Here is a 27,118-nt window from a genome sequence, read left to right on the forward strand (position 1 = left end):
AAGGCACAATAGTAAAATCATAATGGCCATATTGAGTGTGGAAAGTTGTCTTATGAATATCCACCTCCACGATCCTCAACTGGTGGTACCCCGACTTTAGATCAATCTTAGAGAACACCTTTGCCCCCTTTATCTGATCAAATATGTCATCAATCCTCGGTAATGGGTAATGGTTCTTCACTGTCAATTTGTTTAGCTTTCAGTAATCAATGTATAAGTGGAGAGACCTGTCCTTCTTCTTCATAAATATAACAGGTGCTCCCCAAGGAGAGATACTAGGTCGAATAAACCCTTTTACCAACATGTCCAACTATATCTGAAGCTCTTCAATCTCTTGATTTTTTATCTGATATGGAGTGCATGAGATAGGTTCATCTTCGAGCACTAAATCAATTCTGAAATTAATGTCCCTCTAAGGAGGCATACCTGGAATCTCGCTTAGAAAAACATCTGAAAAATTATCTTAGCAAGGGATGATCATCAAGTGATACCTCTCGACTTTCATCCATCTCCAAGTCATTCACTAACACAACAAATAACTGACATCCCTGACACATACAATGCTTCAGCTACATAGTAGAAATTAGGTGTAGAGAAATAGGTCTCTGTATACCTATCACTTCCACCATGTTTCCTGAACGATCCAAACACTTCACTATTTTATTTCAGCAATCTATGACTACCTGATTGGCTAACAACCAATCCATATCGAAAACAATATCATAGGAACTGAAAGGCATGATATGCAGGTCCACAGAAGTATGAAGTTTACCAATCTTTAATTCATATCCACGAACCAAGGTTTCTACTACAACCTTAACCCCAGAGGCTAGCTCTACTTTCCACCTAACACCTTGCTCTACTGCCACTAGACCACATCGCTTAACAAGAGAAGATAATATAAAATAATCAGTTGCTATGGAATCAAACAAAATAGAAATAAGATTACCATGCAACACACCTGAAGTCTCCACTACAATGCTCTAATGTTCTTCCCGATAGCTGTCCACCACTGCATGTATCCTATGGCTCTTGTCAGCATCCCAAACTATAGGCTTTGAAGTATCTGGTTTGTAACTGGATCCCTGAGTACACTTCTGAGGGAAATACCTAGTAATGTGGCCCTACTGACCACAAAAGAAATATCTTGACCCTCGGTCATTACCATTACCACCTCTAGTAGGTGCACTCGACTACTGATGACCATCCCTGCTAGCTATCATTTGAGTACTGTGAGAAGGTTGGTCACTGTGGTCATTTTTATTCCTCTTCCAATTCCCATTCTTTCCCGACTGAGCACCCTCATTCTACTGATAATATGAATTCTTACGCTTCGGATACTCCTGTTATTGACCACAGAAAGATCTCACTCCCCGATTTCGTACTGCTCTACAACCTTATCCACCAGTTGGTGTATTACCAGTCTACCATCCTGAGTGAGACCCATGAGCCCTAGAAAGTTTCTCCTTAACCTAATGGGCTTTCTCAACTACAAATTCCATGGTTTTAGGTTCAAAAACCCACACATCACCACTAATCCAGTCATCCAGACCCTTGCTAAAATGTTGCACTAGCATAGTCTCATCATCTCCTATCCCAAAATATCTCTTGAGATCATAAAAATGACGTTCATACTGCTCTATAGACATGGACAGCTGGCGCAAGTCATATAACCCATCTACTCTGCGCTGCCTCCAATGATCTAAAAGGAACCATGTCAAATATTGTTCCACAAATAACTCCCAAGAGATAGTGTTGATGTCTAGGTGAAGCTTCTATTCTTCTAACTCCTACCATGTGGATACAAAACCCCTTAGATGCATGATTGCAAATCTAGCCTTAGTATTAGTACTCAAGGGGTGCATAGAAAAACATCAGTCCAATTCAATCAACTAGTTTTCTGAATCTAGACTAGTTCCGATGCCATGAAATTTAGGAGGTTGAGTTCTCATCAAGTCTCTCATAAATGCAACCTCCCACTCTGTCATATCATTAACCGGCCTTACTAGTGACCTTTCACAAGCCCCATTATCCTCGCGGGGACCCAAACAGTCAAGAAGCTGCTCTAGCAACCCTTGCAACCAATTCCCCGTTGAAGCAGACTGCTAACATTCTTGATTACTAGAATCCATGTGGGAGCTCTATGTGGGGGTATTATTAGTTGCTACCCCTCTGCCACGTCCCCTACCTTGGCCTCTACCACAACCTCTTCCACATGCTCTTGGCTTCCTTCTGGACAACACAACAACACACAAGGGACAAGCTTAGGACAAGAATCAAAATCGCATGCAAATGACTAACATAAACAACAAAGAGAACCCAAGTACACCCAGAGAATCCCAGTGTTTGACCATGGGTTCTAATACCAAGTGTTATGCCCCCGCTATGAGGCCCAGAGGACAATACAATAATAAACAATTAAAATGCAAATTATTATTTTTTATTTTATTTTTTTTAAATAATCAACACATTACAATGAACATCATGAGCATACAAGAAAAGGATAACATAAACATCATATAAGTGTTCTCAAGGCCTCACAACAAAACAACTCACATATCAATCATCAACTATGCGTGAAAGCATGAGATACTTTTGTAATACCCTTAAAATGGTCATATAAACCATGGGCCCCTAATCTCGACAACATAACCAAGGTCCTAACCAAAGGCAATTAAATCAACCTTGGGCACATTATTAATTCTTTAATCATCAAATATCACATGGTAAATCAATTACTCAATATTAATTAAATATTTATTTAATTAATTGACTCATTTCCAAGAATATCATTTTGATCAATTATCCTATTTTAATTTATTAAATATCCTTACATATTTAATTAATTAATAAATTTGCCATTTAATCATGCAAAAAGAATTAATTTATTAGAAAAAAAGGAATTAATTACAAAGCAAGAGTTGAATTGAAAATAAACAAAAAGAATTGAATTGAGAGAGAAATCAAACTTGAGATATTATATCTTTTTCTAAATTTAGAACTTGAAATTAGAAAAGCAATTAAATTGAATTATTGATTATTCTCTAAAATCGGAACTCAAAGCTTTTCAGAAAAAGAAGTTCAATTGCATTAAAAAGACTCTTTTCTTAAATAAATAAAAGAATTATCTATTTTTTATCACAAATGCATGGAATTAATTTATTATTATTTCCAATGTCACTTGAATTTCTAATTTAAATGCATTTGAATTAAATTATAATTGGAATCTATCTCAAGGTTAACTGAACTTGATTTCTCGATTATTCAATTAATCCTAAATTGAGCTTTTCTCTTGTAATTCTCTATAAATTCGGCCTTCAGCTCTCATTCCAATTGACCCCAGAGATTTTTGAGAACACGCTTGGAGTTATCACACTAATTTTGCTCTGGAGTCATTGAAGATCATTGTTCTTTTTTAGATTATTTGCATTCATTATTTGCTTGAATCCATATTGCTTGAATTATTCATCCATTTTGCATCCATATAGTTAATATCATATAGATTAAATCCTTCATCTTGGAGTAGTCTAGTCACGGGTATTGCTTATAAAAATCTGAGAGCAATCTTATACTCGCATCTTTTAGAAGGCAATTAGTCGCATTGTTATGGTTTATTATTTATTGATTATTTATTTACTAACCATACATGTAATGACTTAATTGAAGTGTTGTGCTTACAAATACAGACCCTTTTTCACACACACATCTCTGGCTCCCACCGTGGGGTAGAAGACTACATTTTTCGGCCTCCAAGACTGACTGCTTATTTTTTTTGTTATTTTCCAGATTTCAGATTTTTGGGATTTTTGTCCGTATATCTTGTACGACATTTCCCATAGGCTGAAACGACAAACTGTAGGTGTCATACGAACTAGAATCCTATCTCATACGAGATGGAATCCTATATCGTACAAGTTTACATACTGTCATATGATTCTGTATTTTTTTTCAGGTTAAAAAGATAAAAGAAGCAAATTTCATGATTTTGGTTTTCTGTTCGAATTGATTATTCTGATGACTGACCCTGGTTGTTTATCTGTCTATCTTAGATTTTTTCATAGCCTAATCAATTTTTACAGAATGATTGCCAAAGAATATGCTTGTCACACAAAGACAATATGACTACTGATTCGTTGTCTTTGCAGGTTGCCTAAGGAAAATCGAACAAACATCGTGTATTCTTTCAATTCATTTTTTAGGCACCTAAATTGCTATCTGGTTAAAGAACAAATCTGTCTTTCATGTTTTTAGAAAATTCTGAGAGGTAGGAGAGTATGCTCTTGTCTTTTTCTAGACAATCAAAAATCCAAACCCTTGAGGCTTTTTCTTTGTTTGAGATTTGTACATCTTTAGCAAGCCTGCCCTCCCGAGGGGTTGAAAAACTCTTAAAGTCATTATGGCTAGTGTGAGGGGAACGACCTAAGTGGGAATGGTTAAACGCCAAGTACTCCAACCCACTATAAAATAAACGTGATTTGATGAAAATCAATTCAACGACAGTGCTCAATAATAGCTCTCCTTCGTACCTTCGGGTATATTAAACCTTGGTTTTCAAGGCTGGGAGACCTCTTAATTGAGTTTATACCTCGATGTGCCAAACAGATCCCTTACTAGTTCCAATTAAAATTAGAAGATACCCGGTTCACCTCTGAAAGGGGGGATAATCTTTGGGCAAGAGAGATAGTAACTCTCCCAAGATACTTGTCATTTCGTGCCCCCATTAGCATTTGGAGTCGGATAATATGGTGTTGAGAATCCATTGTGTGAGACTCAGCAGCCATATTCTAATAAGCTATTGGGTGTGTACCTGAGTCTACAAGCAAAGGTTTTCTTCTCTCACCAAATTCCTTAGGGTTTGCATGCTATGATTGGAGTTACTATTTATACGACATGTCTTCTGTGTTTTCATCCCTAAAACAAAAAAAACTAAAATACCAAAATTGGAGAAGACAAGAAACAACTCAGTGATTAGAAACTATGTCCGTGTCAGAACTAGTCCATCCTAAGTCGAAACTCTGTCCGTGTCAGAACTAGTCCATCCTAAGTCAAAACTATGTCCGTGTCAGAATTAGTCCATCCTAAGTCAAACTCTGTCCATGTCAAAAATAGTCCATCCTAAGTCAAAACTCTATCCGCGTCAGAACTTGTCCATCCTAAGTCAAAATTTTGTTCAAAACTAGTATATCCTAGTCAAAAATCAGTCCATCTCAGAATTGGTCATACTCAGTTGTCATACTCAGCAATCAAAAAACTCAAAATTTTAGTCTCTTCTCTATGAACAGTCGTACGAATATGGTAAATTGTCGTACGAGTCTTCTGATCTGTTGTTCTGCACCAGATCTTGTGTCATACGAGTCTTTTCATCTGTCCTCTAGAGCTAAATTCTGTGTCATATGAAATGGAACTACACTGATTCTTTTGTCATCCTGCACATACCCATCTATCATATGGTATGAGGCAACAACTCATACGAAACAAAACTACCATCATCCTCTAGCTGCTAAATTATCATCCGATTCAGAAAATCTTGTCATACAAGTCTCTAGTTTTGTCAGAGCAGAACAATCAAACTTTCCTAAAACAATCTATAGCGAACATAAAACCGGTTATCATTATCCTAAGCATAAATAGATCAAGACAGTGTACCTTTTCCATTTGTGTTACACGATTTGATCGATCATCTTTCAGCTAGTTCAATCAACTACCTATCAAATTTAAGTCACTTAGATAACGTCTTACACAGGATAGATCGTTCCTAAAACTGGACTAAATCTTACACTACTCTTAGAATCAACTTAGATAGGCATCTTATACAGGATAGATCTTTCCTGAAACCAGACTAAAATCTTAGTTATTTCTCTCAAACAATACATTAATCAAACAACTAACGCTGAAATTGATCTTGACCTTTGTATCACAATCAACTTTAGGTCACACTAATCCATAAAAATGCCTACTCAAACCAGGGGTTCTTGCAAGAAAGAAGCCAAAGGCAAAGGACAACCCTTCTCATATCAAGAAAACCCATTTTACATGGAGGATCCACTCACTAACATACCTTCATCATCAGGCAGACCAATTTTTTATGAACCTGAATCTCCCACTATATATGAGATGGAACACATTGATAAGAAAAAAAGCAACTGTAATGTTCAGGAAACCGACAATGATTCCTCATCAAGTGAAGCTGAAGAAGACATAGAACCCCCAGAAAAAGATATTCTTGGCTATCAAAAGGACAAAGACTTTAGAAAAATGATGAAAGCTATCATGGCTCGAGAGAAGGAAGACTATTTCTTAGAACTAGCAAAACAAGGTGCTAAACTTCCTACTGGATATGATGTTCAAACACTCGTTACTAAAAAGGAAGAATCACCTATACTCATGGTACACAAACAATTACAAGCCTTATAGATGGAGGTCACAGAACTAAAGAATAAGGATAAGTCCCCAAAACAATATTCTCTAGAAACAATATATCCCTTTCCATTCGACAAAAATATATACATGCCTCCATTTCCTTCATGAGTTGAGATCCCAAAATTTGACAAATATGATGGTACCTTGGATCCTCAAGATCATGTCAGGGAATTTTGTGCTGCCTGTATGGAGTTCATGCATGATCAAATGTACCTCATGCACCTTTTTTGAAGGATTTTAGTGGGTCAAGCAATGGAATGGTTCTCAATGTTAGGATTCCCAAAGATACTGAGAGGGGGGGTGAATCAGTATCTAACTAGTTTATGAATTTACTTGAATTAAAACATGTAAAGCATATCAATACTGTGTATTGGTAAACAAAAAATAATGCAGTAAACAAGAATAACAACAACCACATGAAAAGAACACCATAACACAATATTTTAACGAGGAAAACTGGTGTGGGAAAAACCTCGATGGGATTTGTGACCCACAATATTCACTTACTGGCTAATAAGGGAATATACTGTTTTACAAGAGGGGCATGCACATGCAGGAAGGCCAAGTGCCTAGAGCTCACTGGTCAATTACAAAGGAAGTCACACTGACTTACAAAAGGATTATACAAATCCAATATCTTGTACTGCTTCAAATTAGCATCTGCTATGGCAGATCTAATACCGGTTTTAGCTTTGCTTCATACATAAACCCTTAACCTATATTTTGCATATTAGGTCTGCATAATTTTGCCTATATTATTATTAAATGTTCTACAATGATCTCATACATATATGATTCATATTACAACTCACCATGTCGGCTTACAATGATTTTACAATTAATTACAAAATATATTATCAGCAAAATTCCTGTCGTCCAGAGTGCCGATATCCATCCTTTCACTGTCGGTGTTCTGTGTGTCAGTGTAGAGTTTGTCGTTGCCGGTGCCGGTATATTTGTCTTTCCGGTATCATATGATTGCAAGGTTGTCATCAATGACAAAACATTCAACCACCTACAATTTCTCATTGGAGTGTGCATTTGCCAACAATCTCCCCCTTTGGCATTGATGGCAACACTCATGAGAAAAATCAAAAGGTGTCCAAAACTGACATCCCCAAAAAATAGTTTGCCAAAAATGTCTTACCAAAACTGTATGCTCAAAGCTGTGTGCTCCCCCTGAGTAGATGAACCATTTTTCTCCTTCCTCTACTCCCCCTTTGACATCAATGACAAAGGTTGTCATTCACTGTCAGTGGAGTCCTGCCTGGATTCTTGTAACCGATGGGTTACAATCTGAAAAATGTCTGTCAAAACTAGATTTATTCCATTGCTGAATGTTTTGCAGTCTTTTATGGCTTCTTGAGTCCTCTGCACTATACCAGTGAGTATGTGCATTTTCTCTTTCTGTGTCTTTAGTTTGGGAACCAGAGCCTCAGATATTTCTTTTCTCAAAGAAATAAGATACTCTAGTCTTGGACCAAGTCTGCATTTTAAGTCCTTTGCTTTGTCCTTTATTCTTTGTTTTTCATTTTCTAGTTTCTTGATTTTCTCTTCCTACTCTGCAATTTTCTTCTCTAATTCCAAAAAAGAGTCTGATGTTCCAATCAGATTATCAGCAATATTATTAACCTTATCTTGTGCTTTTCTGATTTCTTTGTCAAGATCCTTTGTTAATACATCCGTTTTGCAAGTGTCCCTGTACAATTTCTTGAAGTCAAAAATGATTTCAGTGAGCTCTAGTAAAAGAGTTTCCATCTCTTCCTTATTCTTCTTAACTATATCCTCAAAAAAAATTTCTTTTTCCTTTATCAATCTCTCCTTAAATGTATCCTCATTTATTTTGTCCAGTGTTATTAGGTTGTCGGTTATATAGTTAGACAATGTGTCTAATTGGCTCAAAGAATTTTTATTCTCAACACTGCACTTTGGTGCCATCATCTTCAAAATTGCTAAAGTGTTAGCTATAGCCTTATAGGCTTGTGCATTGCACTCTATTATTTTCTTTATTGAATCTAATAAGACCTTAGTTACATTAGTAGGTCTAAATTCTATCATGGCTATACTGGATGTTTGTCCAACAGTTTTTGCAATCTGTAATCCGTTGGTTTTAGTTATAGCTTTGCTTTCCTCTTTCTCTGGAGGATCTGTTTGAGTTTGCATTTCTACAAACAAAATTTTAGGCTTTTCATTTTGGGCTGGTGGCACTGTCTCTGTCTATATCTGTGAAGGAGTATGTTGCTCTACCTATTTCTCTATGTTGTCCACTGCTGGTTTTTCCTCTGTGCTGCCTATTGTCGGTGACTCAGTTGGTTTTTTCAGGTTCAGTAGTTGTCGGTGGCTCAGTGGATGCATCAGTATGCACATCTGTAGTTTTTGCCTTTCCAGTGTCCAGGGGTTCACTTGATCCTTCAGTTTGTTTTAGTTCCCCAATTTCAATGTTTTCTACTTCAATATTTCCTGCCGGTGGCTCTGTTGCCACATCTGATTTCTTAGTTGGTTTCTTATCCACCACAATATTGACTTCTTGAGTGTCAATGTTCATTGTATATAACACCTCAGAATCAAGATTTGTATCCTCATGTGGTGTGTCCATACTCTCAGTTTCTGGTTGATTGTTAGTAGTGTCTACCGGTGGAGTATCTAGAGGAAATGGGGGTAAGTTGTCTATTATTGTTATACTGGGAGGTCCACCTAGCTTACCTTTTCCTTTGTCCCTGTCCTTTTGATATACCTTGAAGGTTTTAGGTTTTATATACTCTTCCTGTTTCTCTTTTTCTACCAGGAATATGTCCCATGCATTTGCTATTTCCTCTGTTACCTGATTCACTCTTCCTGACATCAGTGCTACATGTTGGTGAGCAGTTGAGAATACTGACCAGTTAGCCTCAAAGATTAATTGATCTATCTCATCAGGTGAGTTAACAGGGTGCACTGCAAGTAGTTTTTCAATCTTTATTTTCTTATCTAGCTCAAAAATAGCTACTGTTCTAGCTTCTAGTCTATTATATATATCTGCTGGTATTTCATCAACAACTTGCATCAAAAATTTCTTGAAAATATCTAAGTGTAAGATTACATTGTTCTCTACTTTCTCTTTGTCATCAGTGGATAGTGTGTCATATAATTTGTTGATGTTCTTCAACTTTCCATCCTCGGTAATTTCACTGAGAAGTTTATCAATGGGAGCAATAGTTTGTTGTGTCTTCTTCTTAGGAGTCATCTTCTTTTTCTTTGGAGTTAATTTCTTTGCTAGGGGCCTCATTGCCTGTTGCTTCTATCTTGTCCTCTTTGGTGTAGGAGAAGGTGTTGGTGAAGGTTTTCTTTTCCTTTCAACTCTCCTAAATATAGCAGGTATGTCACTTTCTAAAGAAGTTCCAACCAGTGAAAGGTGAGTTTCCGGTTGAAGTGCTTCCAACTCACTTTCAGCTATACCAGTTTGTTTTAGCACATCTTCTTTAATAGCTTTTGCCTGCTGGGTTCCTTTTTTAACAGTTGCCTCAACCTTCTTAACTTTTTTCCTTGATTGAATTTGGCTTTCTATAGTTTCAGCACTACCAAATACTTTTTCTTCCGGTTCCTCAGGAGCTTCTAGGAGGACTTTTGCATAAGTTTCTATTATGTTGTCATCAATCTCATACCTCATTTCAGTAACCTAGATGGTTCTAGGAATAACTGCCTCCATCCAAATTTCATCTTTCTTTATTATAAAATAGATTTCCTTTTGGTACTTATCCACAATAGCTTGTGATAGCCTTAGTCTTCTTTTCATTAGAGCCTTTAGTGCTTGAAAGTGCTCATTTATGGTTTTCTCCCTATTCTCTCCCATATTGTTCATCAATTCTGATAGTTGTTTTCCTACCGGTATATCAAATCCAAAATATTTGGCACCAATATCGGGTACTTGTTTGGTTATGTATAGCATCAGACAAACAAGTAGGTTTCCAAATCTAAATGTTCTTTTCTTTTCCCTTTTGATCTTTCCTAGATTGTCTATTAGCTCATCTTTAAGCCATTCACATATGTCTATCCTTGCATTATCATTTACCATATCATAGGCACTCTTAATACATAGGCTAGAAATTGAGTTTAAACTATTTGCATGTGTAGCCTTGTAACCTAAGATCATACTGATAAATCTGATATTTGTATCCTTTACAACATTTACCCTTAGTGATCTGTTATCAAATGTTGCACTGGTTAGGTTTGTCACTAAGTCATTTGAGACCTTCTTAGTTTTGTCAAGTCTGTTGTCGGTGGAGGGTAACCTTGTTACTACTCTTACCACTTCTTTTGTGATCTTGTGAATAGATTCTAACCAAAAAAATTCACCATGTACTCTGCTTAACACAATCCTTATGATATCCTTGGGAAAATCTGGGATACTAAGTAATTCAGTGAAACCTAGGGTTTCTACTATCTTGTGTTCAGGTTTGACATTTCCGGATTCATCATAGATTATAGTCTCATACATATTTTTAATTTCATCATCATCTAGTTCATCAATATGACAATGTATATACATTCTAGGGTCTTCAGCATATACTACTCCTTTAGGGATTTGGGAGAATGCACCCACGTTGTCATCTTTCTTAGCAATTTCGGGAACTAGCTGAAAAACGGGTCTAGGTCGCTTAACAACTTCAACAATAGTAGGGTTTGCAATAAATTCAGGAGTGGGTGAAGATGCCATAGCTATAAATACCTCAATCTTCCTTAAGGATGAATGCTTTGATGGATTACTTCACTTCTTTGCTTGGAGTACCTTCGCTCGGGAATTTTCGTGCTCTCGAAGATTTGAATGCTCAGTGAATGAAAAAGATTCAAAACACTTGTTTTATAATATTATTTTTGCCAACTACCACATTTAATGCTTGCCGGTTAAGTCACAACTTAAGTCATCTTCCAGTATAGAAGTAATTTCAACTTCTCACCATCAACCGAGGGAATAATAGCATGTTTTTCATTTTGTTGCTAAACCCCCAAAAGAATTTTCTTCAGTTAGATGAGGAGTCTCCTGCCAGTGGAGTGTTACTCTGTTCTACCGGTGGAGGTGTAATCATATCGACATTCTGATCTGACTTTCTGATCCATTGTTTTGAAAATTCTTGCTTTACCTCTTCAACTTTTTCTTTACCTTTCAAACTAGGACCTTTGTTATTTGTCGGTGATGCCTACTTCTGCAAAATTTAGCAATATATCCGATCTTGTTACAGGCATAACAAGTCACATTATTCTTTTGAATAGCTTTCCCATATCCTATGTCGGTATGTGTTCTGCATTGATTAGATAAGTGACCAAATCTTCCACAAACATAACATCTCACATTCATTCTGCAATTTTCTGAATTATAACCAACTTTGTTGCATTTAGAAAATTGACTGGTGGGTGTATTAGTGCTCTGATAATTTCTAGATCTACACTGATTTTCTCTATGACCATACTTGTTATAGTTAAAGCATTTGCCATTAAATTTATAAGTATTTGGTTTCCTTACCGGTTTGCTATGATCATGTGTGTTTGCAGTACCAAAGCTTTCACCAACTTCAAAGCCAAGGCCATTTGTATCACCATTAGGTTTTTGATTCTTCAGCATGTCACCAAGTTCTTCTGAACTTTTCTTGAATTTTTCTTTGTGATGATTTGCAGCAGTTAGTTCACTTTCCAAGATTCCTTTATGTCTTATGAGTTCAGTTTTGTCATTTTGTGTGTGTATTAGATTTGTCTTCAACATATCATTTGCATGACTAAGTCTTGTGTTTTCATTTCCAGCATCATTTAGTCTTCTGGCCAAGTCTTCTTCATTATTCTTCCTATCTTCAATTTCTTTACAAAATCTCATAGTCATATCCTGCATCTCATTCTGTGTTGTACTGATTTCTTATCTTAGCTTGTTTACCAGATCATTAAGAGTTTCCTTTTCATCATTCTCATTCTGCATCTTTTCACAAAGTTCTCATCTCTTATTTCTTGCAATGGTAAGATTTTCTTGAAGCGCTTGAATGATATCTTGAGTAGCCTTTAGATCATCTTCAAGTTTGATTTTTTTCACCTTTTCTACATCATAGTCTGAAAGAGTTGTTTTCAATTGTTCTCTCGAGTTTTCCATCTCTACCGGTGACAAGAACTTCCTCAAGCTGTTAGGCTTCTGAAAATAGAGGCAGGTTCTGATACCAATTGTTAGGATTCCCAAAGATACTGAGAGGGGGGGTGAATCAGTATCTAACTGGTTTATGAATTTACTTGAATTAAAACATGTAAAGCATATCAATACTGTGTACCGGTAAACCAAAAATAATGCAGTAAACAAGAATAACAACAACCACATGAAAAACACACCATAACATAGTAGTTTAATGAGGAAACCCGGTGTGGAAAAAACCTTGGTGGGATTTGTGACCCACAATATTCACTTACTGGCCAATAAGGGAATATTACTATTTTACAAGAGGGGCTTGCACATGCAGGAAGGCCAAGTGCCTAGATCTCACTGCTCAATTACAAAGGAAGTCACACTGACTTACAAAATGGATTATAAAAATCCAATATTTTATACTACTTCAAATTAGCATTTGCTATGCCAGATCTAGTACCGGTTTTAGCTCTGCTTCATACATAAACCCTTAACCTATATTTCGCATATTAGGTCTGCATAATTTCACCTATATTATTATTAAATATTCTACAATGATCTCATACATATATGAGTCATATTACAACTCACCATGTCGGATTACAATGATTTTACAATTAATTACAAAATATATTATGAACAAAATTCTTGTCGGCTAGAGTGTTGGTATCCATTCTTTCATTGTCGGGGTTCTGTGTGCCGATGTAGAGTTTGTCATTGCCAGTGCCGGTATATTTGTCTTGCTGGCATCATATGATTACAAGGTTGCCATCAATGACAAAACCTTCAATCACCTACAATTTCTCATTAGAGTGTGCATTTGCCAACACTCAAGTCTACCCAAAGGAATAAAAATGTTTGAAGAACTAATCCAACTATTTTTACAACAATACTCATACAACATTCGACATCATGTGACTATGATCGAGCTTTGCAATACTAAATAGAAAATAGGGGAGCCTCTTTTTACTTTCCTCCAACACTGGAGAAAGATGTTTTCTAGGTATTCTTGACCTATCCCAGACTTTGAGAAAATGGATATATTTGTCAATAACTTAGTCCCTGAAATGAATTATAGTGTACAAATGCAAGTACACCCATCATTTAACAAAATGGTAGATAATGTTGGTATTTTGGTATGGTTTTGTCATTGATGTCAACACCTACTGAAAACAAGCACTTTGGAGATCGAGCAACATTCACTGGCAAGCAAGTAACTATTGTAACAGTTACTAGTATATGGTTCACCGGTATCTGGAATGATATGGAAGACACTTGGTAATGTCAAATACATCTTGTGGACACTTTGTTTTGAAGAATTAATCATTGGTATATTCATATTTGCATATTTGCTTTTACCGGCAAATAGGTCCAGGGTTATCTAGGGTTACACCGACATGTTTATCTTTTCCATATCAGCATGGCACACTATGGAGATGATTTATTATTGATGTAAATGCATTAAGCTGACATGTTTAATTGGTTAATTGCATTAGATATTATATTGTATGTAAAATGATTTTATTGTAATATCTTGTAGAGCCGACCTACTAAAACTGGTCTTAGGTTATGATATAAATGTAAGATCTTATTTGTAAGATCAAGTGTGGAATGTGAAAAATAATTGAGTGAAGGTATATGTGAGATTAAGCAGAGGTATACATGAAGATATCATTTGAAGGTGAAGCTAGGTTTTTGTATAAGCATGTCAGCATTACACCGGTACTGAATCCAGCATATGAAGATGCTATTTTGTATAGTACAATTTTATTGGATTTAACCATCCAACTGTAGTCAGTGTGACTCCCATTTTTGTGATTGAGCAGTGAGCTCTAGGCTATTGGCCTTTCTGCATGTGCAGACCCCATTTATGTACACTTACCATCTGCAGTAGTATCATCTGATTGTGGGTAAGGTTTCCCACCGTGGTTTTTCCACTTACAGGGTTTCCACGTACAAATATTGGTGTTATGTGTTGTGGATGACTTTATGTTTGTGTTTCATGCATTAATCTTTACCGGTATAGCAATTTACTGTTAACATTGTCTACCGACATACTTAACTGGTTTACCAGTATTAAGCATTAAGTTGGTAAATTGGTTTTTGGCTTGAATTTATTAGACAACTGATTCACCCCCCTCCCCCTCTCAGTTGTCTCTGGGACCTAACAATTGGTGTCAGAGCTTAGTCCTCTTTTGCAAAAGTTTAACAACTTGAGGAGATCCAATGTCTTCTAATTACTTCAGAAAGGATAGTCCTAAACTTGATGGAACCAACTATGGGATATGGAAGATCAGAATGGAGACACATTTGAATTGCATTGGTAAAGACATCTGGGAAGTTACTAAGAATGGTTATACTACTACTATAGCTGATCAGACTACTCCAACTACTTTAGCCAAAGATGAAGAGAATGATTGCAAAGCAAGAGAAGCACTTTTGAGTGTATTATCAGATCAACAAATCATGGGATTATCAGATAGGTCTATTGCTAAAGCTATTTGGGATCATTTGGAAACACTAAATGAAGGATATTCCATAGTTAAGATTGCAAAACTTGAAAGCTTCTAAGTCAGGTATGAACATCTGCAAATGGAAGAAGATGAAAGGATTTTTGCTTTTATGGAAAGAGTAAATGAAATTGTTTTGGGTATTAAATGTTGTGGAGGAACCTTGAGTGAGGATGAAATTGTTTCAAAAATCTTAAGAGGATTACCACCGGCATATAAAATGAAGGTTACTGCTATAAATGAGTTGAGAACAATGCCTAATACATCAGTAACTAGCGATACATTGATTGGAAAAATTTCAGCCTTTGAAATTGATGAGTTTGGTCCTGTTACTAATATAAAAACTAATTTGGCCTTTAAAGCATCAACATCATCTGCTCCATCATTTGACAAATCAGACTAGAGAGCCTTTTATGCAAGAGAACTTGAAGAATCTAGAAAGGAGAATGAAGAGCTTGAAGAACTTGAAGCACCATTTGCAAGGAAAATGCCAAAAGGTCCAATTGGAAGTAACTATGAAGGTAAAGCACCCTTTAAATGTTTTAACTGTAATAAGATTGGTCATATGGCTTCAAGATGCCCTGATAGACATGCTAGACTAATAGAAGAAGCTAGAAGAACATACAAGCCTAATCTTGAATATCAGAGATACAGATTTAAGAAGAACAAAGACAAATCCTGTTACATTGTTGATGAAGGTGTGACTAATGACTCTGATGAGGATCCAACAGACAATGGATGGGTTTGTGTTGCTATAACAGAAGATCAACCAACACCTACTGCTCAACCATTAGAACAAGCCCTAGCAGCCAAAGTTGAAACAAAGAATTAATGGATCATTGACTCAGGATGCTCACATCATATGACAGGAGACAAAGGCATATTCTTGAACTTTCAAGAATACAATGGAGGTTTAGTAAGGTTTGGAGATGACAAAGCCTATTCAATCAAAGGTAAGGGTTCAATATCTTTTGATGGTAAGCATAACACTGACAATGTCTACTATGTTGAAGGATTAAAACATAATCTTTTAAGTGTCAGTCAATTAGTTGAGAAGGGATTTCAGTTACAATTTAAAAATGGAAAATGCAAAATCATGAATAGAAATGGTTTGGAAATTGCAACCAGTAATCAGACTAGAGGCAATATCTTTCATTTGAATAATAGTGAAAAGGCATGCTTAATTGCACATATAGGTGAAAGTTGGTTATGGCATAAGAGACTATGTCATGTAAACTTTGATTGCATGGTAAAAATCAGTACTTCTAAGGCAGTTAGAGATCTACCTAAAATTGTGAAACCTCATAATACAATTTGTAAGGAATGTCAATTTGGAAAACAAGCTAGAGCTAGTTCCAAAAGTATTCCAGAAAAATCCAATAATGCTCTTGATTTAATTCACACTGATTTATGTGGTCCAGCTAGAACTAAAAGCTTACAAGGTGATAGATATTTCATGCTAATTATTGATGATTATTCTAGAATGTGTTGGGTTACTTTTCTCAGAGAAAAATCAGAAGCACTTGGGAAGTTCAAACTGTTCAAAGCAATGGTTGAGAATGAAACCGGTAAGAAAATCAAGTGTTTAAGTTTAGATCAAGGAGGAGAATTCACATCTAAGGACTTTAATACATTCTGTGAAGTGAATGGAATCAAAAGATAGTTATCAACACCTCAGACACCACAGCAAAATGGAGTTGTTGAAAGGAAAAACAGAACTATCTTGGATTCAACAAGAAGTATGTTATCAGAAGTAAATCTACCACATGTGTATTGGAGAGAGGCAGTTAGCATTGTTGTCTATACATTCAACAAAGTTCACATCAAAGGTGAAACCGGTAAGACCCCTCATGAACTATGGTTTGGTAATACTCCTACTCTTAAGTATTTCAGAATTTTTGGAAGTAAATATTATATTAGAAGAGATGAGTATATTGGCAAATTTGATCCTAGAAGTGATGAAGGAATATTTCTTGGTTATTCATCTAAGAGCAAGGCATATAGATGTTTCAATAAGAGATTGCAGAAAATTGTTGAGAGTACAAATGTAAAGATTGATGAACAATTCAAAGGAACTTCAAGGTATATAGACACTGAACCGGCAACAGAAAGTGTGACAAATAAACCTATACTGAATCCATCGGTATAGAATGAAGATCTAGTTACTCCAGTATCATCAGAGGATTCCATAGTAATTGAAGAACAACAACAAACTAATACACCCCGGTATGTAAGATTGAATCATTCTAAAGATCAGATAATTAGAAACAAATTTAAAGGAGTTATGACAAGAGGAAGATTGGCAAATGAAGAGGTATGTCTTATTTCTCAAATTGAACCATCATCTATCAATGAGGCATGTGAAGATAAATTTTGGATTAAAGCTATGGAAGAAGAATTAGGACAAATTGAGAAAAATAATACTTGGACATTAGTTCCCTGGCCTAAAGATAAAAATGTAATTGGAACCAAATGGGTATTTAGAAACAAACTTAATGAAGATGGTAAGGTTGTCAGAAATAAGGCGAGACTAGTGTGTAAGGGATATTCTCAGAAAGAAGGAGTTGATTACAATGAAACCTTTGCACCGGTGTGAGGCTCTACCTCAACTCATCCTTGCATTTCTGTTATTTTCATATTGAGACTATTATGGATGCTTTATTTTTATGCATTATGGATTTAGAACTTATATGATTCCATGATTTGGATAACACTGATATATGTTGATGCTTCATTTTTATGCATTATGGATATGAAACTTTATATGATGCTAGAATAGAATTACTTTGAAATGATGTATGTCATTATTGGATTTGCAAGACTTCATTATGATAGGATGCTTATAATATGAATGGATCAAATTTTGAGGATTATGATAATTGCTTTTGTGGATCAATTGGGATATATGAGATATTGATTTATTACTATCAATTGTATGAGTGTTTGATGTGTATTCAAATTCATGTGTTTAATAATATATTTGTGGCTATTTGGAATTACTAATATGTATATTGAGATGCACAGGAAAATTGTCCATGTGACCATGGAAATATTATGGAGAACCAAACCTAGACCTATGTACGTTTGTAAAGCCAGGGGTTGTCTATTTGGAGAGACAACACCCTATTTGTATCGTATTTTATTTGTGAAAGTAAATGATGCATGTGTGTTAAATTGATTTTATTAATTTGTGTAATCCAACAAGAGACAAATTCCATGTGTGATTTTTATAATGTATTTAATTGTGTCACTTGACACATGTGCTGATTAGTGTCATTGATTTTGACTTGTCTTTTGGAGGGAGTTTGTTTCTACCAAATCCATTTCAAACATTTGAGTGTGGTCCCAAATTTGCCTTGGGTAGGGAGACTTGGGAGTGGTCAACTCAGGTTTGACCCGTAGGTTAACTTCAGTTGGGTTTCTAAGGGGTCAAATGGACTCCTAGGGTTAGTTTTAGGGATTTTCCAATGGTCCAAAGGGTATACCTATGGGTTAGGGGTATTTCTAAACATGTGACTACTCCCATGTGACTATTTAGTCACCTCAAAAAGTGATTTTTCCAAGGTGAGCGAAAATTCAACTTAGAAGGTTCCTCCTAGGATAGACAACCTTCCCTTTTGGTGTCAGACTCTCTTCCCCATCCTCTCTTACCTTTTCTCTTGATGAATACTAAGAGGGGGGGGTGAATTAGTATGCCAAAAATCACTACACTAAAACACTTACACAGTCTAAAGATAAACTGGTAAAGCAGTCTAACAGTCAAACCGGTTACCACACATAAAAACCAAAATGCGAATAAAGCATTCACCCACAAAAGCAATACAACCATAACACAAGATATTTGACATGGAAACCCAACTGGGAAAAACCACGGTGAGATGGAACTCACAAGTCACTATCTGCAGAATAGAAACCAGACCGGTTAAGGTCTTACAATGTTCTTCACCAGAATAGATCTTGTTAGGAATCTCAATCTCTATTAGGAGATAAGTTCGATTAAAGACTACCTTGTTAGAGGATTTTAGATTCACATGTGTGAACCACCTTGTTAGAGGATTTTACAAAGGCTTTGAGGCCTACCCGATTAAGGGCTACAAACTTGTCAAAGATATGAGTAATCAACAAGTGTTTGATCTATCTAATACCACAAACTGCTTGGTTAGATCCAGTATTGCTCATAGCTAATGCATTCTAGCATTACTTCAGTCTTCTCTATATCTCTCATAGTTACAACTTGATCTTCTTAGATAAGATTGTTCTCACAACAACTCAACTTCCACCTTAAACCCTAGCATGACATTAACCCTAGCATGACATTAACCCTTTCAGCAACAACTTAAAACCCTAGACATGATGTCCTTTTAAAGGAATCTGATTTCATGTCGGTCCAATAGGATTACATTACAATTTCCTAGGTTCAATGAATCTAGACATACTCAGTAACACGACACAAGAAGCACCATTAATGTGTGGGCACCATCAAACAATCGGTGGATTGGTAACTCATCACAAAATGTCGGTTGGTAACTCATCACAGAGTATTACCGGTTCATACAAAATACCGGTTGCTGGTTTGACAAAAATCAAGACTGGTAAGAATGTGTTGTGGCACTTTGCTCCCTCATATCAGTTGTGATCTACGAACCGCTTGGGGTCGACATGCCACTTCAGACTAGGAAACACATTCTGCAAAATCACCACTAGTCTAAAGACTAGAATACAACATACCGGTTGGAACAAATACCGGTTGAGCATGAGCTCATACATATAAAGGGGATCTCAATACAAGTGTGTGTCCATCAATGACAATCACAACATAAACAACAAAAATGCCAACAATCTCCCCCTTTGGCATTGATGGCAACACTTAGGAAAATAAAATTTTGACATCTAAGTGTTTTTCAACAAAATCTTGCCATTAACAAAATTGCTCTCCCTAAGCATATACACTATCCCTTAATCAACACAGTGTATAGCAATTTTTCTTACCGAGCATAATCATCAGAGTATATAGTATATATCACAGTATATATCAAAATTTCAAAACCAGATATACTTCTCCCCCTATGTTAGAAGATCAAAATTTTAAAACCAAAAACCAGATATACTTCTCCGCCTTTTGCCAACAATGACAAAGTACCGCTAAAAAAACCTATTTCCATATATATATATAAAAGTTTATGACAATAATGAATAATACTTGTCAAAAACCGATTTATAGTCCTGCAAAAATTGTTTCATGGATAGAGAGCAGGACTCAAGTAGGGAGGTTGTCACTTCCTTCTCTGTCTACAGCTAGGATACCTGTTCCTCCATGACATCTACTATGCTCAGTTCCTATGTGACTGTCAGGGCATCCAGGTTCAGATAACACTTCTGAAGAATTTATAGTCATGGAAGTAATACTAGTTGAAGCTCCTGCAAATCCCTAGACCATGTATTGATCTCTTGCTCCATCTTGGCTGACTGGATCTGGAACCGGTGAACGGTTTGCCCATATGTTGCAAAGGAATCATAAGGTGTCTTGAATGTGCCCAAGTAGGACTGTAAGTCTGTTTGAAGCTTTTGCTTCTTGGCTAGCACATCATCACAGAATAGATGAGGTTGACAGATTTTGCTGAGTAGCAAGTTCCCCTCATCCAAGGCATTCCTTATGTCATTTTGATCTTTCAGCAGTTTAGTCCTAAGCTCATTCATCTTCTTCACTAGAGCAACATTAAGAGCCTTTTGGTGCTCTTTCTTTACATTGGCCTCTGTTGCTTCTTCTAAACTCTGCACCTGATCATCCACTACGGTACATAGAAGTTTGAGTTGTCCTAGTGATGATTTAGTGTCAGGAAGATTAGTACCAGGGATTAAAATGGTAAGTGTGTCTATAGCCGCTAGAATAATATCATGTTCCTTTTTCTTGCGAATGACCTCAAGGTGCTCTTGGGAAACCTTGATGCTCTGCATAAGCTCAGACTCACTTGCAAATTAGAGATCAATGGGGCTCGAGATAGCAGCCAGTTTGGCTTGGCTCCCGATTGCCTTAGGAGTCTCCATCTGTGTGCTCTTCATTGCTTCAATTGTCTTGTCTGGTTCTTCCTTCTTTTTCCTCTCCTTCTCTTCTTTCTCTTCCTCTTCTCTCTTTTTCTTCTCTTCCTCTTCCATCTTCTTCTTGTCTTCCTCTTCTTTCTACTTCTACTCTGCTTCTACCTTCTTCTTTGCTTCCTCTTCCTTCTTCTTCTGTGCTTCCTCTTCCTTCTTTTTTTGTTCTTCCTCTTCCTTCTTCTTCTTCTCTTTTGCTTCCTGCTTCTTCTTCTCTTCCTCTTCCTTCTTCTTCTTTTCTTCTTCTTCCTTCTTTCTCTTTTCTTCCTTGTCCTCTTCTTCTTTCTCTTTTCTTCCTTGTCCTCTTCTTCTTTCTTTTTCCTATCATCTTCTTGCTTCTTCTTTTCTTCATCTTTTCATTTCTCCTCTTCCTCTTTTCTCTTCTCTTCCTCTTTCTTCTTTTTCTCATCTTCATCCCTCTTCTTTTTCTCTTCCTGTTCCTCTACTGCTTGTTGTGTGTCCTCAGCTTGTTCATCACCCTGATCATCTTGTTTCCTCTATTCAGTTCCCTCAGAAGGTATGTCCTAAGTGACATCTTCTACATCCAGGGCATCGACATTGATGGTGTTGATTTTTTCTTCCACCAGGTTTCCTTCCTCATCAAAGACCTCATCCGGTTTGGAAATAACCGGTTCCTTTTTTGCTTGGAGGTTGGCCATACGTGCTTTGTGAGAGCTGATAGCATGAGCCATATGCTGATGAGTATCTTTTTCAACATCATCAATTCTCCCCTCCAAAAACCAGAGTCTTCTTCTCCTTGTGAAGAAGAGACCTTTATTTTGATCCAGGGCATCAAATAATTCTGAATTTGAGAGTTCGGGGAAGTACTGTGCAAAGACTTTCTCCCTAATCTCCTGTTCTTTTTCAATGGCAATGCACCATTTATTATCTAATGCTTTAAATAATGAATCTGGTGTCTGAGATTTAATCTCTGATGGTGACCAGTCATTTTTACATAAATAAATAATGATTTCCTGTAGTACTTCATCTTTTTCCTCACTATTAAATTCATCATAATAGTCTACTAAATCATGAAGTAACTTTCTCCTCATATTTTTTACTATTCTTTGACAATGTGTCAAAGGTTTGTATGAGGAGATGTCTGTATTTACCAGTGTGGATGCTGTCGGTTCATTCTTCTTCATCTTCTTTATCTGTCTTACCTTCTTTGGCTATTCATCAGACTCAGTTTCTTCGAAGTCCGGTTCATTTGCCTTAGTCTTCCTCTTTCTTTCGAAGAATTTTACCGGTGTTACCTCTGGTTTCTTGTTTGCCAGTGACCGCTTGGTCACTCTTGGAGTTGTAGTGGTAGCCGGTGCCAATGCTGCAAGCACTGCCTTGGCTTTCTTAGATGCCGGTTCTTTTCCTTTCTTCACCAATGGTTCTTCAATCAGTGCAATCCTCTCCAAGTAGGTTCCGGTCCTCTTAGCCTTTGGATCAAGAGGCAAGGCAATAAAGGTTGAGGCATACCCTTCCAGCATGTCAAACATGACCTCATAGCCCATTGACTCCACTTCCTCCATTCTAGGCTCAACAGCCTCCATTAAACATTTGTCCACCTAAATAGTGAAACAGATGTCATCTTCGTATTTCTTCACTATGTTACCTGACATTCTTACCCTCTGACTCATCTTTCTTCTGAACTCATCAAAATATTTATTCAGTACTTCAGGGTAGCCAATTCCAATGGCTTGTACAATTTCCTTTATCTTCTTAGTTACCGGTTGGTCAGGGGACCACTAGACATCTCCTACACTCAGAAAGTAGCCTTGGAAATAAAGAACAACCCTACCAGTAGTTGTCCAAACTTAAACCTTAGTGAGTTGTCCTATTTGATTGCCTTAAGATTTAACAGGAGTTGCCTCTGCATGCCAATGCATAAGTCAAAAGATGCATCTTCTTTTATCATCTGGCAAGCGGCATTTACCACTACAGCAGATACAAAATTAATCCTACTAGTTGAAAACGTTCTGTATCCTATCACCATGCAGGTGTATTTCACCAAATCATCCTTGATAGGATTGATTGTCATACCCCGTGAATCACTGGTTGAACCGATGAGCTTGGCTATTTTGGTTTTGCTCACTTTTCTCAGGGCTGACACTTCCCCTGTGTTATAAAAGCTGGTGACTGCATGAATTGCCTAAGGCATAATGTCATGCATCCTCTCCAGGTACATCTTGTCACCATGGACTCTGCTCAAAATAATTCTGATATGATCCTTTGTGAAATCTTCCAGAAAATATACTGCGTTGTGGAATTTCTTCTTCTCTAAGACACTAAACTTCGGTTTGATCTTTTTGTCCTTGCCACAAAATAGACCTAACTGAGTGTGAATAGCCAAAGACCCTAGGTCTTCTATTTTGCAATCAATATAATCAAAAATTCCTTCTTCGACTATGACTCCAGCTAGAACTTGTGACAAAGCATTATATTTAGACTTCCTCTGAATAAAACTTTCTGACTCAATTGATGTACTTGAACTGGTATGAGATGCAGAAGCCATTGAAGAGTATTTCAAGAACATGAAAAATACCTTTCAGATGTGAATTTAGGGCTTCCTGATTCTGCTTTACTTCACTCTCCGTCGGATGCCAAATGACCACTTTGTGTTCTCCACTACCACTTGCAAACTAGATTTGAATCTCTTTCAAGGTTATTCAATTTCTTGAAATCTAAGCTCAAATCGCCTTTTCTTCGCTTTGCACTTGAAAACTTTTCTTCGCTCAAAAACAGATAGTGAGAAATGATTTGAAAAATGCATTTATACATGTCTCTCACCTACCGTCATTAATGCTCCTCTATTAGGGCATAAACCCTAATTTGCCTTTTTACTATTTTTGGTCTTCTTTCAAGTGATAGGTATTGCATACCAATTAAGGTCTTTTACCAGTGTCAATCGGGGGTTCGAAAGCATTTCGCCATTTGCTCCCCCTAAGCCTTTAAGGCTTAGTTTGCTGGTTCTGATATTTCCACACTAGGTGCAGAAACCAATTCCTCTTCCGACATTATTGGTTTCTTCTTCCATGTTTTCTTCATGTCCCCTTGAACTTTTTCAACATCTATTTCTCCTTCCTGAGTGACCGGTATATCATCAGATATACTTTTTCTGCTTCTGCAGAATCTTGCAATGTGACCCGGTTTGTTGTAGTGATAGCAAACAAGTCCAGGTACTCTCCAAGGTCCATGGTACATGTTTCCATTCTTCCTTTTGCATGTTCCAGTAGTGTGACCATGACCATGATAGATCATACAACTTTCTCTCCATCTGGTTGCTTCTTGATGACCACCGCTTCTCAATTAATGAGTGAAGACATTAAACTGGTTGTGGTTTCAGTTCACAAAAGGTTCAAGACCAGTTCCTTGGGTCCTCTGAGGATATCTTCTAGTGTTATCCATCACAAACCTACATTCAAATTCTATATTCCCAAACCTTTTTCATGCATAACGATGACCATTGAACTTATTAGATCTAGGTACATTGTTGATAAAATAAGGAAAATTATTGTAGGCTTTGCTCCTACATACATTAGCAGTGTGTCCTTCTTTAAGACAGTTAAAGAAAATAGGTTTGAATTTTTTCTTACCTTTTCCTTTGAGTGTTGATTGCTTCTTTGATGCTTCAGCATTTGTTCCTGAGGATTCTCCTTCCTCATGTCCAGAGAAACCAAGACCATTGGTATTCTTTTCTGGTCTAGATGACTCAATCTTTTTCTCTAGCTTGACAGTACTTTTGCCAAACTTAGCAAGTATTTCCTTTGACTCAAAGAGTTCTTTGGAAATAGCAGTGTTTGTCTCCATTAGACTTGCATTTTCTAAGATGGCTATGTTTAGTTCTCCTTGCATGTCTTCTTTTTCCATTCTGCTCTCATGAAGGCAAGCAGTCAGTGCACTAATCTCTTGTTTCAACTTAGAGATCTCATGATCTCTATCCTTTATCCGATCTTCAGCTTTTCTGCGGTTCTCAAGCTCTTGACTTATCTGAATAGTCAGTCCTTCCAACTCCTTTCTCAGATTGGAGTTAAAATCATTCAGCTTATTTACTTCAGAAATCATGGCTTCCAAGTTAGCTTCATCTTCAGAACTACTTTCAGATAGTTCCATCAGCTTCTCTGCATGTTCTCTCCTTTTTGCTTGAGATGCCTTGTATTTGACCATAAGATCATCATAGGCTTGCTCAGACTTTCGTGAGCCGTTGAGTAAGTTCCCTCATGGTGTATTCTCCCATATCTCTTTCCAAGTGGTTAAACTTATAGAAAGGTAGGCTCTGATACCAATTGATGAATACTAAGAGGGGGGGATGAATTAATATGCCAAAAATCACTACACTAAAACACTTACATAGTCTAAAGATAAACCGGTAAAGCAGTCTAACAGTCAAACCGGTTACAACACATGCAAACCAAAATGTGAATAAAGCATTCGCCCACAAAAGTAATACAACCATAACACAAGATATTTGATGTGGAAACCTAACTAGGAAAAACCAGGGTGAGATGGAACTCACAAGTCACTATCTATAGAATAGAAACCAGACCGGTTAAGGTCAAACCGGTTAAGGTCTTACAATGTTCTTCACCAGAACAGATCCTATTAGGAATCTCAATCTCTGTTAGGAGATAAGTCTGATTAAAGACTACTTTGTTAGAGGATTTTGCAAAGGCTTTGAGGCCTACCCAGTTAAGGGCTACAAACTTGTCAAATATGTGAGTAATCAACAAGTGTTTGATCTATCTAATAGCACAAACTGCTTGGTTAGATCCAGTATTGCTCACAGCTAATGCATTCCAGCATTACTTCAGTCTTCTCTATATCTCTCACAGTTACAACTTGATCTTCTCAGATAAGATCATTCTCACAACAACTCAACTTCCACCTTAAACCCTAGCATGACATTAACCCTTTCAGCAACAACTTAAAACCCTAGACATGATGTCCTTTTAAAGGAATCTGATTTCATGTCAGTCCAATAGGATTACATTACAATTTCCTAGGTTCAATGAATCTAGACATACTTGTAGCTAGGAAATTTGGAAATCATCAAAGAAAATCAACATTAATAATAGCTCAATCACAAAAGCTCAAATGCAATGATCAATCCTAATTACATCCAATAGAGACATGAAAGCAAAACATTCAAAATTAAAAGGTAAGCAAACCAAATGCAGATCTGAATGTCTCCTTCATGTGGCTCCATTGTCCTTCTTTCTTCTTCAAATAGCTTGGTTGTGGATCTCACCTACTAGTGCATGATCATGATATGAAAGCAAGTAGACAAGATGATTGCTCAAGAATACTCGAAGCATGATTGATAAAGTGGTTATTAGATAATGTGATTATTAGATTGAGATTGAAGAAATTCATCCAATTTATAGACAAATTGGAGAGATGATCAAATTAGCATGAAGAGATTCAAATGGAAATTGCAAATCAAGAATGTCAATTATGACAAATTATGACAAATTATGACAAATTTGCACTTTCTATGCAAAATTGATTGATTGATAATTTATGACAAGATTATGACAAATTTCTATGTCAAAATTGATTGATTGTCAATTATGACAAATTATGACAAATTGAAATGTCATTCCCATGAAATTAGGAGGAAAATAGGAGAGAATTGAAAAATAGATGAAATTAGGAAATTAGGAAAAATTAGGTAAATCAATTAATAATTTGTCATTTATTAATTAATTCACAAAAAGAGGAATAATTAGCCAATTAAAATAAAAATTTAATTGTGACTCAAAGACCTAGGATAAATAAATAATTTATTTAACCTAGAGAGAGAAATGACAAACAGGATTAAATGAATAAATCATAAAACCCTAGAAGATGAATTAGAAATGCAAGGATGACAATTAGGTCTTGACAGAGGATAATCGATATCGATTCGATTTAACCATGATTCTGACTGATAAAGGACCAATGCTGACAAATGATTTGATTAACAACAATTGAT

The sequence above is a fragment of the Cryptomeria japonica genome, chromosome 9 (assembly GCF_030272615.1).
Source record: "Cryptomeria japonica chromosome 9, Sugi_1.0, whole genome shotgun sequence".
In the NCBI taxonomy this organism is placed as follows: Eukaryota; Viridiplantae; Streptophyta; class Pinopsida; order Cupressales; family Cupressaceae; genus Cryptomeria; species Cryptomeria japonica.